Here is a 12,995-nt window from a genome sequence, read left to right as displayed (position 1 = left end):
ATCGATGACAATTTTACAATGAAATCATAAGTCCCACGAAAAGGTAAAAAATTAAATTAAATAGTAGATGCCAGTGCCCTCTCAATAATCACCCACAGGAATCTCATATTAGACCAAAAATATAGATAATACAGATTTTTACTGGTTTAAACTTTAATTAAAAGAACTTTTCCTGATGTTCCTGCTGTATTTCTACAGCAGGACACAGAAGCTTGTTTAATTTTTTTGCTGAGATCCACAATTGGGGATGGGAAAGTGGCTTCCAAGATGAGAGGAGGTGGAAAATAAATTCAGTTGGGGATATATTTTTAAGATATCACCCAGATGGAGACATCTAGCGCAAGCTGGAAATACAGCTTTGATGCTAAAGGAAGAGACTGGAGTTGGAGACACAGATTTAGTGATAACCACCGTAGAGATCACTGTGAGAGCCATGGGCTGGATGCAATTATAGAGTGAAAGAGTAACTCATGGAGAAAAGCAGAGAGAAATCTCCTTAAAGAGAAACAAGAAACCACAAGGAAATGGTGAGGTGAGAGACAACTGAGAAGAGAGTGATAAAGAATCTTCGGAAATCAAGTGAATTGAGGATTAAAATTATTTCGTTGAATTTTCAGGTTATTTTTTTCACTTCGAGTGAGAATTTTGCCATTGGTGGAGTCCTGGGAGAAGGGAGAATGATCAAAAGCCTTGACCCTGAAGAGAGCAAGGGAGAATACATGAGCACTTCAAGATGTCTGGAGGAAAACATCTTGAGAGGGCAGTTGCTTGAAGGTAAAGGGAAGTGGTGAGGAGACCTGATAGTATTTGTGGGGTGAGAACAAGAAGTTAAGAAAGAAATACTCTGAGTATATCAGCAAAATGGAGAGCTCATCTGGAGATGCAAAGTTCTAGATCAGCTGGGAGTAAATGAAATCACAGGCTCACAGTTTGCAGTAAGTTTGGTGTTAAAAATGTGAGCTTCAGGGTTGGAGTGAAGGAAGCAGAGACATAAGTCACAGATGGACTGCATTCTCTCTGAAGTGGAAGGCAGGGCCATATGCAAAAAGCAAGAGAGAAACCTATAAAGATGTGCAGCCACCCCACTGCTTGGAATTTCAGTCCTCCTTGCCTAAAGTCTCTTACTCTTTACTGACAAATAAAAGAACTGATTGATCGAATGCATGTTAAATTGAACTAAATGCAGTTTAGTTACCAATGCAAAGCATTTTCTTTATTTTAATATAGTACCTCCGTCCAATAATTTCAGTAAGTTTTCATATACTATATTTGCTTTATCTTTCACTGTATCTTTTATCTTTCAAAACACATATACCAAGTTATAGCTTTAACTAAATATCATTCATCATCTCGAGATATTTTTCCAGTCTGCATCCTATGATCAATTTTAGTATATGTGCTGCCAAAGTGAGCCCTATCCTATGATCATTATGAGAATTCCTGCCATTAATAAATTATTTGGGAAAAGGATGTAAAAACTTCACCCATAATAATTAAACAGATTGAATCCATTTTTCTCCTCAAAGTTAGCAAATTAACATGTAACTAGATTTGTATTGTTTAAATTATCACTGTGCCTTAGTACGCTAATTTATGATGTATATGATTACAACAAAATGCAAATAAAGTAGGATTAAAAGTGACAGTGAGCAAAGAATTTTAATGTTACAGCTTCAAAATGGCTGTGATAAAATGTGCTAGATCAACCAAAAGAATCACAGCATCTGTTTTGTCAACTTTTCAAGTTCATCATATTCTTTTTCAGTCTCTCCATTTCCCTCTGAGTGTATCTTCTTGGCAAATCATCAAGTCTCCAAGTAAAGATAAAATATTCTCTCTAGATAGAGAAATGTTAAAAAATGTTTCATTGTACACAAAATCGCTCCAAGACGAGGATGATATAAGATTAACATCTGAAGAGAAAAAAATTAAAAGGTCCAAGGAGTAAGAGAGAAAAGTGTGTGAATCAGTAAAAACTTTCTGCTAATAACTTTGAAAAAGGTGGCAATCAACAAAACTTTGGTTAATCAGATCATGTGTCACAAGAATATGTCCAGTATGTCAAAACAAACACTTAAATAACTATTAAAGTAGCATGTCTGTAGATGATGGTGTCAAAATTCCCAAAGAGCAAATATTTGGGCAGCCTCAAGGTCAAGACGGTGTCCTAGAATGGACTGACCCATGCATCCCTGACCCATCCAAACCTTTTGTCAGTCAGACAGACCAACTAATGAGAAGCACTGGTCCACAAGACTTCACTCTTCCCAACTGTCCATCCTCCATTCTTAGTGCATAGGCCTTTGTCCTGATACCTGTCATATCATGGTTGAAAGACTGCTGATCTATTTCTGGGTACCATTACCCTATGCCAGCAGGATGAAGAAAAAAGAAAGCAAAAGACAGAAGGATTAGGGGGTATGTCTACTGATTCTATCCCTTTTTAAAGGCTTTTTCAGAAGCCCGTTCAACAACTTCAGATTGCCATACCCAGCTGGAAGGGAGACTAGGAAATTGAGTATTTGAGCTCTCCAACTTTGATGGAAGAAACAGGCTAGGGAAAAGTGCATTGTGAGTGACTTTAGGGTGCCCAGCCCACAGCATCTTCCAGCTAGGACACAGTAAGTGCTCAACGAACATTTACATACTGTGGAATAATCCATCTCCTCGCTGTGACACACACACGTCACATCTATTCTCACTCTATCCTCATCTCATTTTGTGTCTTGCTTCCTTGGCCTAGTAGAGCAAACAATTTCTCCTCTGTGGAAACTCTACTCATTAAGAAATTTTTTCTTAAAATTATAGTATAGCACACACACAGAAAAGTGGACAAAATGTAACTGTACAGCCTATTCACTTTTAATAAATTTAACACATTCACATAAGAAGAAACAGAACATTACCAAAGCCACAGAAGCCCATTATGCTTATCTTATACTTTTACTTAACGATATTCTAAGGTATACCTATGTGATCAATATGTGGAATTAGGGACTTGATAACCTATTTTATAGATAATGAATGACTGGTAAAAATCAGAAGACCTGGATTTTCAAAATACAGAATGTATTTCGGTATTCTTTTTAATCTCTGTGATGCATGAGACCAACCATTTGAAAACTGCAAAAGAGTGTTCTGTTGGGATTCCTCCACACTGTCAATGAGATAGCTAAAGACAGACCTTATTAATCCCAAATTTAAGTTGCACGATACTGTGGATTTTACATCGATTTTTAAATAGGCTAGTAGGTACTTCTGAGGGGTGTGTTTTAGTATTTCCAAATCGCTCATCATGCAGCTGCTAAAGACAAGAAAATAATTTAAAGAATAATTCTTAATTCAAAAGAAAAAGAGCACCGATTAAGCCATAGTTGTGGCTTAGCTTTACAAACAATGACTTATAGTGAATTCAATACATTACCAACAGTTTATTCTCACCATAAGCACGAAGTGAACCATTCTACAGATCACAAAAATAAGGCAGAGAGAAGTTACTTGCCTGGTTTCATAAAAGTAGTTAGTCATCTGGCCCTACATTTCTCACCTCTTAAATTCTCCCCCTTCTTCTCTCTACTCCAGCCCCAACAGTACCCCTGGTGTCCTCAGAAACAACAAGCGTGATCCCATCTCTGAACCTTTGCACTGGCTGTGCCCTCTGCCTGGATGCTTGTCCCCTAAGTTTCCACATAGCTCTCTGTCTCTTCCTTCCTTCTGATCTCTGATTTTTATTTCTATTCCAGTATAGCTTCAGTCTTCCCTAAATACTCCCTATATGCTTATATCTTACTTTAGATTTTTGAGAGGTAGGAGACTTGAAGCATGAGAGCAATCCCTTGGGCAAGTTACTTAAACTAAGTCACAGTTTCTTCATCTATAAAATAGAAAAACTGACACCACTCTGTGTGGTTAGAAAAAGGATTTGTGTACATTTACAGTGGTGTGCTTGTATACATTTAACAACTGGTCTTCCAAGAAAATGCAGATTTGGGAATAGATATGCAGTAACACAACATCATATAGTGTTTCCCCCATATATACAATAGATGTAAATAACTGCAAGAGCATAGATAATAGTAAAATAATGAAATGGTCAGTTCTGAGTGTTTTACCTTTTAAAATGAAAGTGTTTAATTGTATATTTAAATAATTTAATTTTTAATAATAGCCAAAAATTAGTTGGCTCTGTATGTGTAGTGTGTAGAGTGAGTGAGTGTGTGAGTGTGTGTGTGTGTGTGTGTGTGTGTGCGTGCGTGCAGTGTATGTGCAACACACCATGGGATAAACCAAAGCCAGGGTCATTTACAAGAAAGAAAAGCTACAATATTTGTTCCGTTTTCACTAAACAGACATAAATTAAAAGAAGCATCAAGTCCACTGAATGTGATCTTATACCAGAGACGGTTAATAGCAGGTTAATTCTGAGGCTGTAGCAACAACTTCAATGCTAATGAACAGAAACTCTGAGACACATCAAACTAAGGACTACAAAGGAATGTCAACCAAGCAACCACAGAAATTGTGTCTCCAACAAAAAGGCAAAGATCTATCACTGGTGAGCATTTTGTCACAACAGACAGCTGATCTCTTTACTGAAAACTCACTCTGACAGATTTCCAAAAAGCTTATCAGGAAACATCCTCTAGTCACAACCAACCCAGACAAGCTTTAAATCAAGGTCAGGGTGAAATCCTTCCATATCACCACCCAAATCCTAAACTGCTAATCCAATTCAGCTGTGTTAAAATCCCAGCGGGGCAAATATGATCCAAATGGAAGAGAGAAGCACTAGTTAGTGTTAGATTCAACGTGAGAACTCAAAAAAGGACAATTTTCTTCTACAAAAAGGTATTGTGTGGCAGATGCAACACAGGGATAAACCTGGTTATTACCTTGCAAAAAACAAAAAGCATCATAACAAAGTATCTTTTCATATACTCTGCTAATAGCTAAGCCACTGTCATTCTTTCACCTTTGCTGAAATTAGATATTTGGGCCACTTTATGCATGACTCTATTCATCACCGAAAGCTCCTTTTCTTATTCTTCATGAATTACCTATCAAAGAAGTTCCAAGAAACAGCATCACTCTAGACTTATCCCATCACCACAAGCAGAGAGAAGGGCAGTTAAACCAGAGGGGTAACTTACCGTAAGTCATACATAGCAAGGGAGCAAAGCTATGCACTGAATCGCAGGCCTTAGAGCTTTTAATAACAATCACAAATAACGATAACAAACTTAGGATGTACAAGGATACTTAGGTGAATAAAGACCTGAATTTCATCCTCAGAATTCTCTTGGTCTATTCACAAAGATGCCTCTATTAGAATGCAACCACTGGAATGAAACGCATCGAATAGAATAAGGCCACTGAAGGCCTTAAGAGCATTTTTAGCCTAGCTGTATTAGAAACCTTCCGTATGCAATTTGGGATGAATGAATCAATTATGTAGAAGTATGTGCTGGCTGTCATGAAGTCAAGCCCTGAGTTACTCAAGTACATCTAAACATTTCTGTAAAATTTCTGCTTGGTGTGCTGTCTTTCTTCCTTATGGAACACTCACTGTATGTGTCAAAAGTTATGCCTAATTCACAACTCTTAGTCCAAGCAGGTGTCGTTTTTGCTTAATCTTACTGCCAAAGTTGCATTTCTTGGGGACATTTCTTCCATTTGGAATACACACCAGATACCCTCACAATTCAAAGTGAAATACTAGGCTCTTAAAGGTGTGAGCATTTACACTCTAAGTTTAAAAACTCACTTAACTTCCAATTCTTCTAATAGGGGGCGAAAAAAAGCTTCCATTAAGCCATTCCTTTCCTTTTTCCCTAAAACTTCACTTATATGAAGTTTTTACTCTTGCCATTATTAGGAGTTAGTATTAATGGTGACTTCAAAAGCACCGCAGGCTCGACCTTCCTCAGACTAGGAAGGGTTACTACATTTAGTGAAGTTGCTGGCACCATGCCTAAACCCCCTTTCCTGGTCCTATACATGGTGATGTGGGGAAAATTGGAAAGACCAGGATTCCTTGGGGGGAAAGACAAGGAACTGTCTCCTGAATTTCTTGCCGAGGCTCCAGGAGAGGCTAAAATAGAATATCCCCTCTTCCCTTAACCTCCAGAGACAGTTACAGAGTCACTGCTGAGGACCATATGGGCTGGTATCAGTCAAAAATTGCCCCAGGAACGATACCAATAGTACTAAATGGTTCATTTCCCTGATAATCCTAACCGAGTTTACAAAAAGATGCTGATGAAAATCAGGAAAGGAGAGGTCTTTCCATACCCAAATGCAAACAAGTGAATGAGCATTGGCCTGCAGAAGTTGAGGAGGGAGCTATCAGAGAATTTAAGGAACTTCCTTCCCCAGCATAGCTTTCTACTCCAGTTCCCCAAGAGCTCTCCCACAACAGCTAAAAGGGCCAGCCTCATGCTGAGGCGAAGCAGACCGCCCCCAAAACTTTCTATACTGATCCTGCTATTGTGTTTGAAATTTCTGCAACCACCTGCTTTGGCTCAAGGCTTTGAGAACCAAGGTTAAAATATAAACCATACCATGCCATCGTGCCATATCACCTTCTATAAAACAAATCATCAAATTTGCCTGTCACAGAGCAAATGGTGTAAAAGAGAGCCCAGGAAAGATAAGTTTTTATTTTGAGGTGAAGTGTGGGAAGAGGAAGAAAGAGGAGAGAGAAACCTATTCCAGGGAACCAAAGGACAGAAGGTTTGGGGTGGGAACGTTACATAAAGGGAGAATGGTTGCTAAAATAAGCCAGCTATGGAGAGTTCTATCATTTTATAGCCTGATCTTGGATCAAAGAGGAGAAAGGAGGAGAGAATACCTCTGAAAATAATGCAGCGTTGGTCTCAGATCTAATCAAGGCTAAGAGGAAAGGGAAAAAATTTATGTAGCTCACCACTTAAGAATAGCGCCATTGTGCATGGCCACCAAGCAACAGCTTCCAACTGGATCCAACACTGCTAAAAAGGTAAAGGGAGGAGTCCTGGCTACTAACATGCTCAATTTCCTTTTACGTTATAAACTGAATATTTGGTTTTCTCCCAAACCCCATCTGGACATCACTCTATTCTTCCTCCCTTTATCAACAAGCTCCACAAAAGCAGAACTTTCAACTTTCATTCTCCATCAGCCACTCTCACTGTCCCTTGATATTTCTCTTACAGTAAGGTTGATTTTGATTCCCTATTTATCTAAAGCAGTAATATCTGCCCTCGTCTTCCCTGGCCTCTCTGCAGCACCGTGGATGGGTGGGCTGTATTCGTTCTCTCCAATGACCAGCCTTCTCTTGTTTTTGCTCCTCCCTCATAGAGGGAGATCAATTTTCAGGCCCATTTCATTTGTCATTCCCTACACAACACAAGGATCCAATATTCAGCATCATTCTCTGAGCTTTATTTTCTCACTGTATTGTGTTCATTAACTGCCATTAGCCACAACTTGCTTGTATATGTCTTAAAAATCTTAACTTCTAGTCTAAGTATCAACTCTAAGCCCTAGACATATATTCCAAATTCCCTGCCTCCTGGGCAGATCCACCAGTGTGCCTTCACACACTTCACAGTCCACATGCCTGTCCACAATTGAACTCCTCATATATCCTCACAAACTTGCTTCGCCTTCTCTTCCATTCGGAATTTTGGTAAATGACCCATACCACTCACCCTGTTACCTAAATCAGAACCTTGAGAATCATCCTGGATTCCTGCCTTTTGTAGGTACGTGCCTCATTCACATTCTCTGTCTTCACCACTTCACACACACACACACGACTTCCAAATACCAGGCCCTACCTCTCTCTGGTCATTGAGTCTCTCTTTGCTCACCTGTGCAGCAGGTCGGGTATCAACCTGACTCTCCCTGAGAGCAGCAAAACATTCAGAAGGTGGGCTAATCAGGCACAAAAGAGCCCACAAATTCTTTGACAAATTACTTTTAAAAATGCAATTTCAAACCAGCTTTATATCCAAGGCCCGTGGGCTGGCGATAAAGCAAACAAAAACTCCTTTCAAAAGGCATTTGGTGGGTGAGCTATGGGCCTCATAAAAGCAATTTTCCTAGTTACACCGCCAGGTCAACTGGGTGACACCTCCATGACTATGCTGAGGCCGCTGGCTCTACTTGGAATGGCTCCCTTCCACCCCCAAGTCTTCGGAAGGCTCTGTCTTAGAGGACTTGATCCAAGTGAAACCTTCAAACAGAAGGTTTCAAACCTTTCAGAAAGGTTTGAAGGTTTCACTTCAAGTTTTCTTCTGCCTAGTACACCCATCACAGTTAGAATAGACTCTTCCCTCTAGAATGCCCCCGACTCTCTTCTCTCAGAACCTCTATCATATTATTGCTCTTATCTATTTATCTGCCTGTCTGCCTCACGAGGCCATACGCACCTTGAGGAACAGGACTGGATTTGATAACTTTTTTGGATTCCCCAAACCCCACTGCACACATAATACATGTTATACTTCTTTATCAGATAGATAAGTAAATGAGCGAACAATTTATGGAAAGAAGAAAATATTTCTGACAGCTTTACAGTGGCAGGAAAAATAAATGAGGAAGTGTTTAATACTTTAAGGATCCAGCCCAAGTAATAAAGTCATGGAATCTAAGAACTAAGACAAAATCTCGTGTCAAGAAGTCACAACTGTTGTACAGCAGAGCCAAGAGTCAAGGGCTTTTCAGAAGTGCTATTGTGGGAGTTAAACTCCTCAGCCCATGAACAGTACAAGGAATTATTTTCATGTGAAGATATATCTAAAAGTTACCAGGAATTTTTTAAGTGGATGGTACACCTCCCTGAACACAATCTCCAATTTAATTTCAAGAAACATAAGTAGAGGCAATCTTTTTGAGAGTGCCTAATAACAGACCCTAAAGAAACATATTTGCATAGAAAGCTGGAGAATACATGACTAGCTCAGAGATGACTGACACCCCGTTTATATTTTACTACATGTTATAGTAGTATTCCCAGGAACAATATTTTCAGAAAGCAAGACTATGAGAGACTACTAGGTTACAAAAGATATAATTAACCTTTGATGAAGTGGAAGTTGACACCTGAAATCCATCTAGGAATCAAGCGGGGTATGACTCAATCAATCAAATATGCTAGCAGAAAGCTAACAGGTAGGTAACTTAGATGATGTTTGCTTAGAGAAAAGAGACTAAATCAAGCTTGATCTACTGAATATGCAGAGTACCTTGTAAACGCAGGGGAAATTTTTTAAATAACTGGTAGCGCCTCATCAATTTCTCAACACAAGGAGAATGCCATTTTGTCCCACACAGGTAGAAGAGTTTATGAATTACATCAATACTTTCATTAGAGTTAACTTCATTTACTCAATAATTATTTGAATATTACCTCTGTAGTAGACACTGGGCTAACTTACTGGGAAAGTGATCTATATTCTCAATCTTGGGAATCATTCTTTGATAGCAAAAGCACAAAACAAATGAGTAAACATATAAATGATTTCAAAAGATAACAAGATTTTATAAACAACATCAGTGTGTACTAGTACCAATAACCTGTGGGTCGGGCTACTTGTACCAATAAATTACCTATATAGGTTAGTCAGTTAAGGTGGAAAAGAGCTGAGTGTTCTAGAATTATGAGATAAGTTTCAGAGGGAGAAAAAGGCATGAGTTGATAGAGGTAGCCAGGAAGTAGATGTCAATAACTGAATCCCTCTGCATAAGTAATTAAGACAAATAAGACAGGACTACAGAACAGACAGAAAAATACGGATTAATAGACTGGTGGTGTTAATAAAGGAGAAATGTCTCTTGTAGAAAAATACGGCAGGTGAATTAGGCTAGGAGACTTGGTCAGAGAGTAGGATGTATCCAACCGTGATGCTGAAAGTGGTGGTGTTTCTGTTCGTGACAGGATCCAATGTGTGACCTTAAGGGAGTGTGGTGAAGGTGAAGTGTACAAAAAAGGTCACTGGAAATGAGAAGATCAAGGAACTAGGGGGGAAAAATGGACACATTGTGCGTCCCTGTTTTTGAAAAGTTGGTCAAAGATATTTGCTGAAAATCAGCACTTTGTCTTTCCTTAAGGCAACAGTCTCCAAATCTGATAGTTGTCTTTTTTTTTCCCTCCAACTTTCAAACTCTCAATAAAAGAAGAATCACAACTTTGGTATAGGAGATTGCCTGATGACTCTTCCCCTCACTCCCATTTCGACAGGTCTTCTCTTTCCTACTGTGCATTTTTCCCTGTTTTCTCCATAAGACTATGATATTCTCTATCTCCCAGCCCCCACTGGACACATTCCACGTACAACTCAGCTTCCACCACCTAGAGAGCTTTGCCCTTCTAGATGCAAGATGCAGCTATAAATACCCTCAGGTGTGTGTTATAAATATAAACTAATTATCAGAACCCAAATCTGTCCTGGGTACTCATTTTCCAAGATGAACTTGTCACTAGTTTATGTTAAAGAAATCAGTCTTTAAGCAAAGAAAAGCAAGATTGAGTTCTGTGTTTGCTTCTGAGAATTGTTACATATTTATAAATTTTCTAAGCTATAAGTACTACACATATTTTTCTAACAGCATCTACACCAAAGGTATTTATACAATTAATGATTTTTCCATCAAAGTGAAAAGTGTGCACCTGGGCAAGGAAACGGTTCTAAAATGATTGAGCATCTTGCCATATAAGCACTTAAATGCCTTATTTAACTTAATTACAACATTGATCATGTTTACCTTCAAAAATATGGAACCAAGAAGGCACGATGAAATACAACCATATTTCCACCACCCTCACGGATAATCCCTCATAATATCTACCTTAAGATGGATCCCAAAGTATATGAAGCCTGTAGCAGTGCCTGGTACATAGATGATGAATATATATTTGTAGACTGAATTAATATAGCATACGTTCTGTAATACACTTTAAAATGTCTATGTTTTCAAATTAGAATGTTATAAAAGGAATATTTACAAATTATAAAAATTTAAAAATCCAGTGATTCAGAAAGGGCTAAAATAAGAGAAATTCTTCTCACTCATACTGTCATATCCTAATAGGAACACCAAATTCTAGAAAATCAGAGAGACACACACGCAGATATAAATATGGTAATGAATTTAAGAACAAATAGTATTGTTCTATACACTGTTTAGCAACGTGTTTTTTCCACTTAATATTTCTTAAACATATTTCCCATACGAGCATTTGTACTTTAGAAAGGCCTCATGTGGATTGTCCTGTAATTTAATCATCAAATTGATAGACCTTTCCATTGTAGCCAGATTTGTGGCTGTTAAAAGCAATGCTCTAAGAAACACTACTCAGTCTCCCAACAAATACTTCCTGAGCACCCACGTGCCACGCCATGACCTAGACTCCAGGGTTTTAGATGTTAACAGAACAGTGGAGATGTTTAACCTCACAGAGCTTAGGACCACTAGAGGAGACTGATAAGGAGACAAAAATGAACACACCCCTTCCAATTTTAATTTGTACTATGAGGAAGAAGGAGGAAAAGGAAAACAGAAGGAAGTGACTTGTATCACATGGCAGAGATGGCCCCTCTGAGGAGGTAAACGATTAAGTTGGGGCCTGAGGATGAAAATGAGACAGGTTGCAACGGTATAGAGACATCTAAGCAGGGAAACAGCTAATACAAAGGCCTTCATAAGAAATCTTATTTTCAGGAAACTGAAAGACAATGAATGTGTCTACTGCACAGAGAACATAGACCAAGAGTAGGCCATAGAGGTAGAAGATGGGTGGATCTTATAGAATACTAACTAAAAAGTTTAAATTTTATTCCAAATGTGGTAGGAAACTACCAAAGTGATAAGTGACGGAGTGACGTGATCTGATCTGCACTTTTGAGAGATCCCTCTAATTGCTATGGGGGAAAGAGACTGGGGAGAGAGGCAAGCAAGGGGACTTGTTCGGGCTTATTACAGGGTACAGGCAAGAGAAGTGGTAAAACTTGGTCTCAAGTCAGGGAAATGGAAATCGGAAGACAATAGAAAATCAAAGATTAAAGTAAAAATTTGGCAATGGATTAGATACAGCAGATAAGATGGCAAGTTGTCAAAGGACTCCTGCTGGACTGTGAGCAATTGGGTGATGCCTTTTTTTTTTTTCTTTTTGAAATAGGAAAAAATGGGAGATTGGAATTGGTGAAAAAACTAGAGTTCCACTTTCGATATGTCGATTTTGAGTTGCTTATTAGACAATCAAGTGAAGATGCCAATTAGGTGATGCGAGAGTCTGGATTCCAGCATAAAGGTCTATGTTCCATATAAAATAAAAGATTCATCTGTTTATGAACGGTTTAATATCATCCAAGGAGAGATGAGTAAGATTACACAGAAAAGTGGTTTGCGAGGGGACAAGTTACACAGAAGAGGACTACAGTTAACACGGAAATCCGTGTCAGTGGCATTTTGGGGGGAAAACCAGATTGGAATTGTTTACCAGTTATTGGAATGTAGAAGTATACGAAGACAATTCTTAGAAGTTTCACTTTAAAAGTCTATAGGAAAGTGGAGTAATTGTAGGAGCTGTGGGATCAAAATGACTCCTAGTTGTTGCCACTTGAATAATTTTAACATGAAAAATCCTAGAGCACATTTGTGTATTAAGAATAATAATCCAATATGGTGAGAAGGGAATAACCAACCAACCAACCAAATCTGGAAAAGGTTACAAAGTATAGGATTCAAACTAGAGGGTTTGTCTTTAACTATTTTTCTGGAAGAGAAGAGATAAAGGAGAAAAATGGGATTTGGAGATCAGCTGCTTTGTAGATTTGTGATGTCAGGAATTTTCCCTCCGGTGATTTCTATTTTCTCCAGAAAGCATGAGGCTAGCCATCAGCCTAAACTGTGCAAACTCATGTGTGTGTGAGAAGAGGAGGCCAGTTTAAAGGGGAAAAATCAAGATGTAAAATTCTTTGTAGACAATGGAAACGAAAGCTAACTAGAAC

The 12,995-nt window shown here is 38.6% G+C and overlaps 1 protein-coding gene across 15 annotated transcripts in view; it reads right to left on the bottom strand.

The window, feature by feature from the left end:
- PAK5 (p21 (RAC1) activated kinase 5) overlaps positions 1 to 12,995 on the bottom strand; it is a 250,498-nt gene that overhangs the window by 201,687 nt on the left and 35,816 nt on the right. The window lies entirely within an intron of this gene.

Source organism: Pteropus medius, unplaced genomic scaffold (genome assembly GCF_902729225.1).
Source record: "Pteropus medius unplaced genomic scaffold, Ma_sr-lr_union100, whole genome shotgun sequence".
In the NCBI taxonomy this organism is placed as follows: Eukaryota; Metazoa; Chordata; class Mammalia; order Chiroptera; family Pteropodidae; genus Pteropus; species Pteropus medius.
The sequence above is the reverse complement of the archived record's forward strand: the minus strand, read 5'-3'. Positions and strand labels throughout refer to the sequence as shown.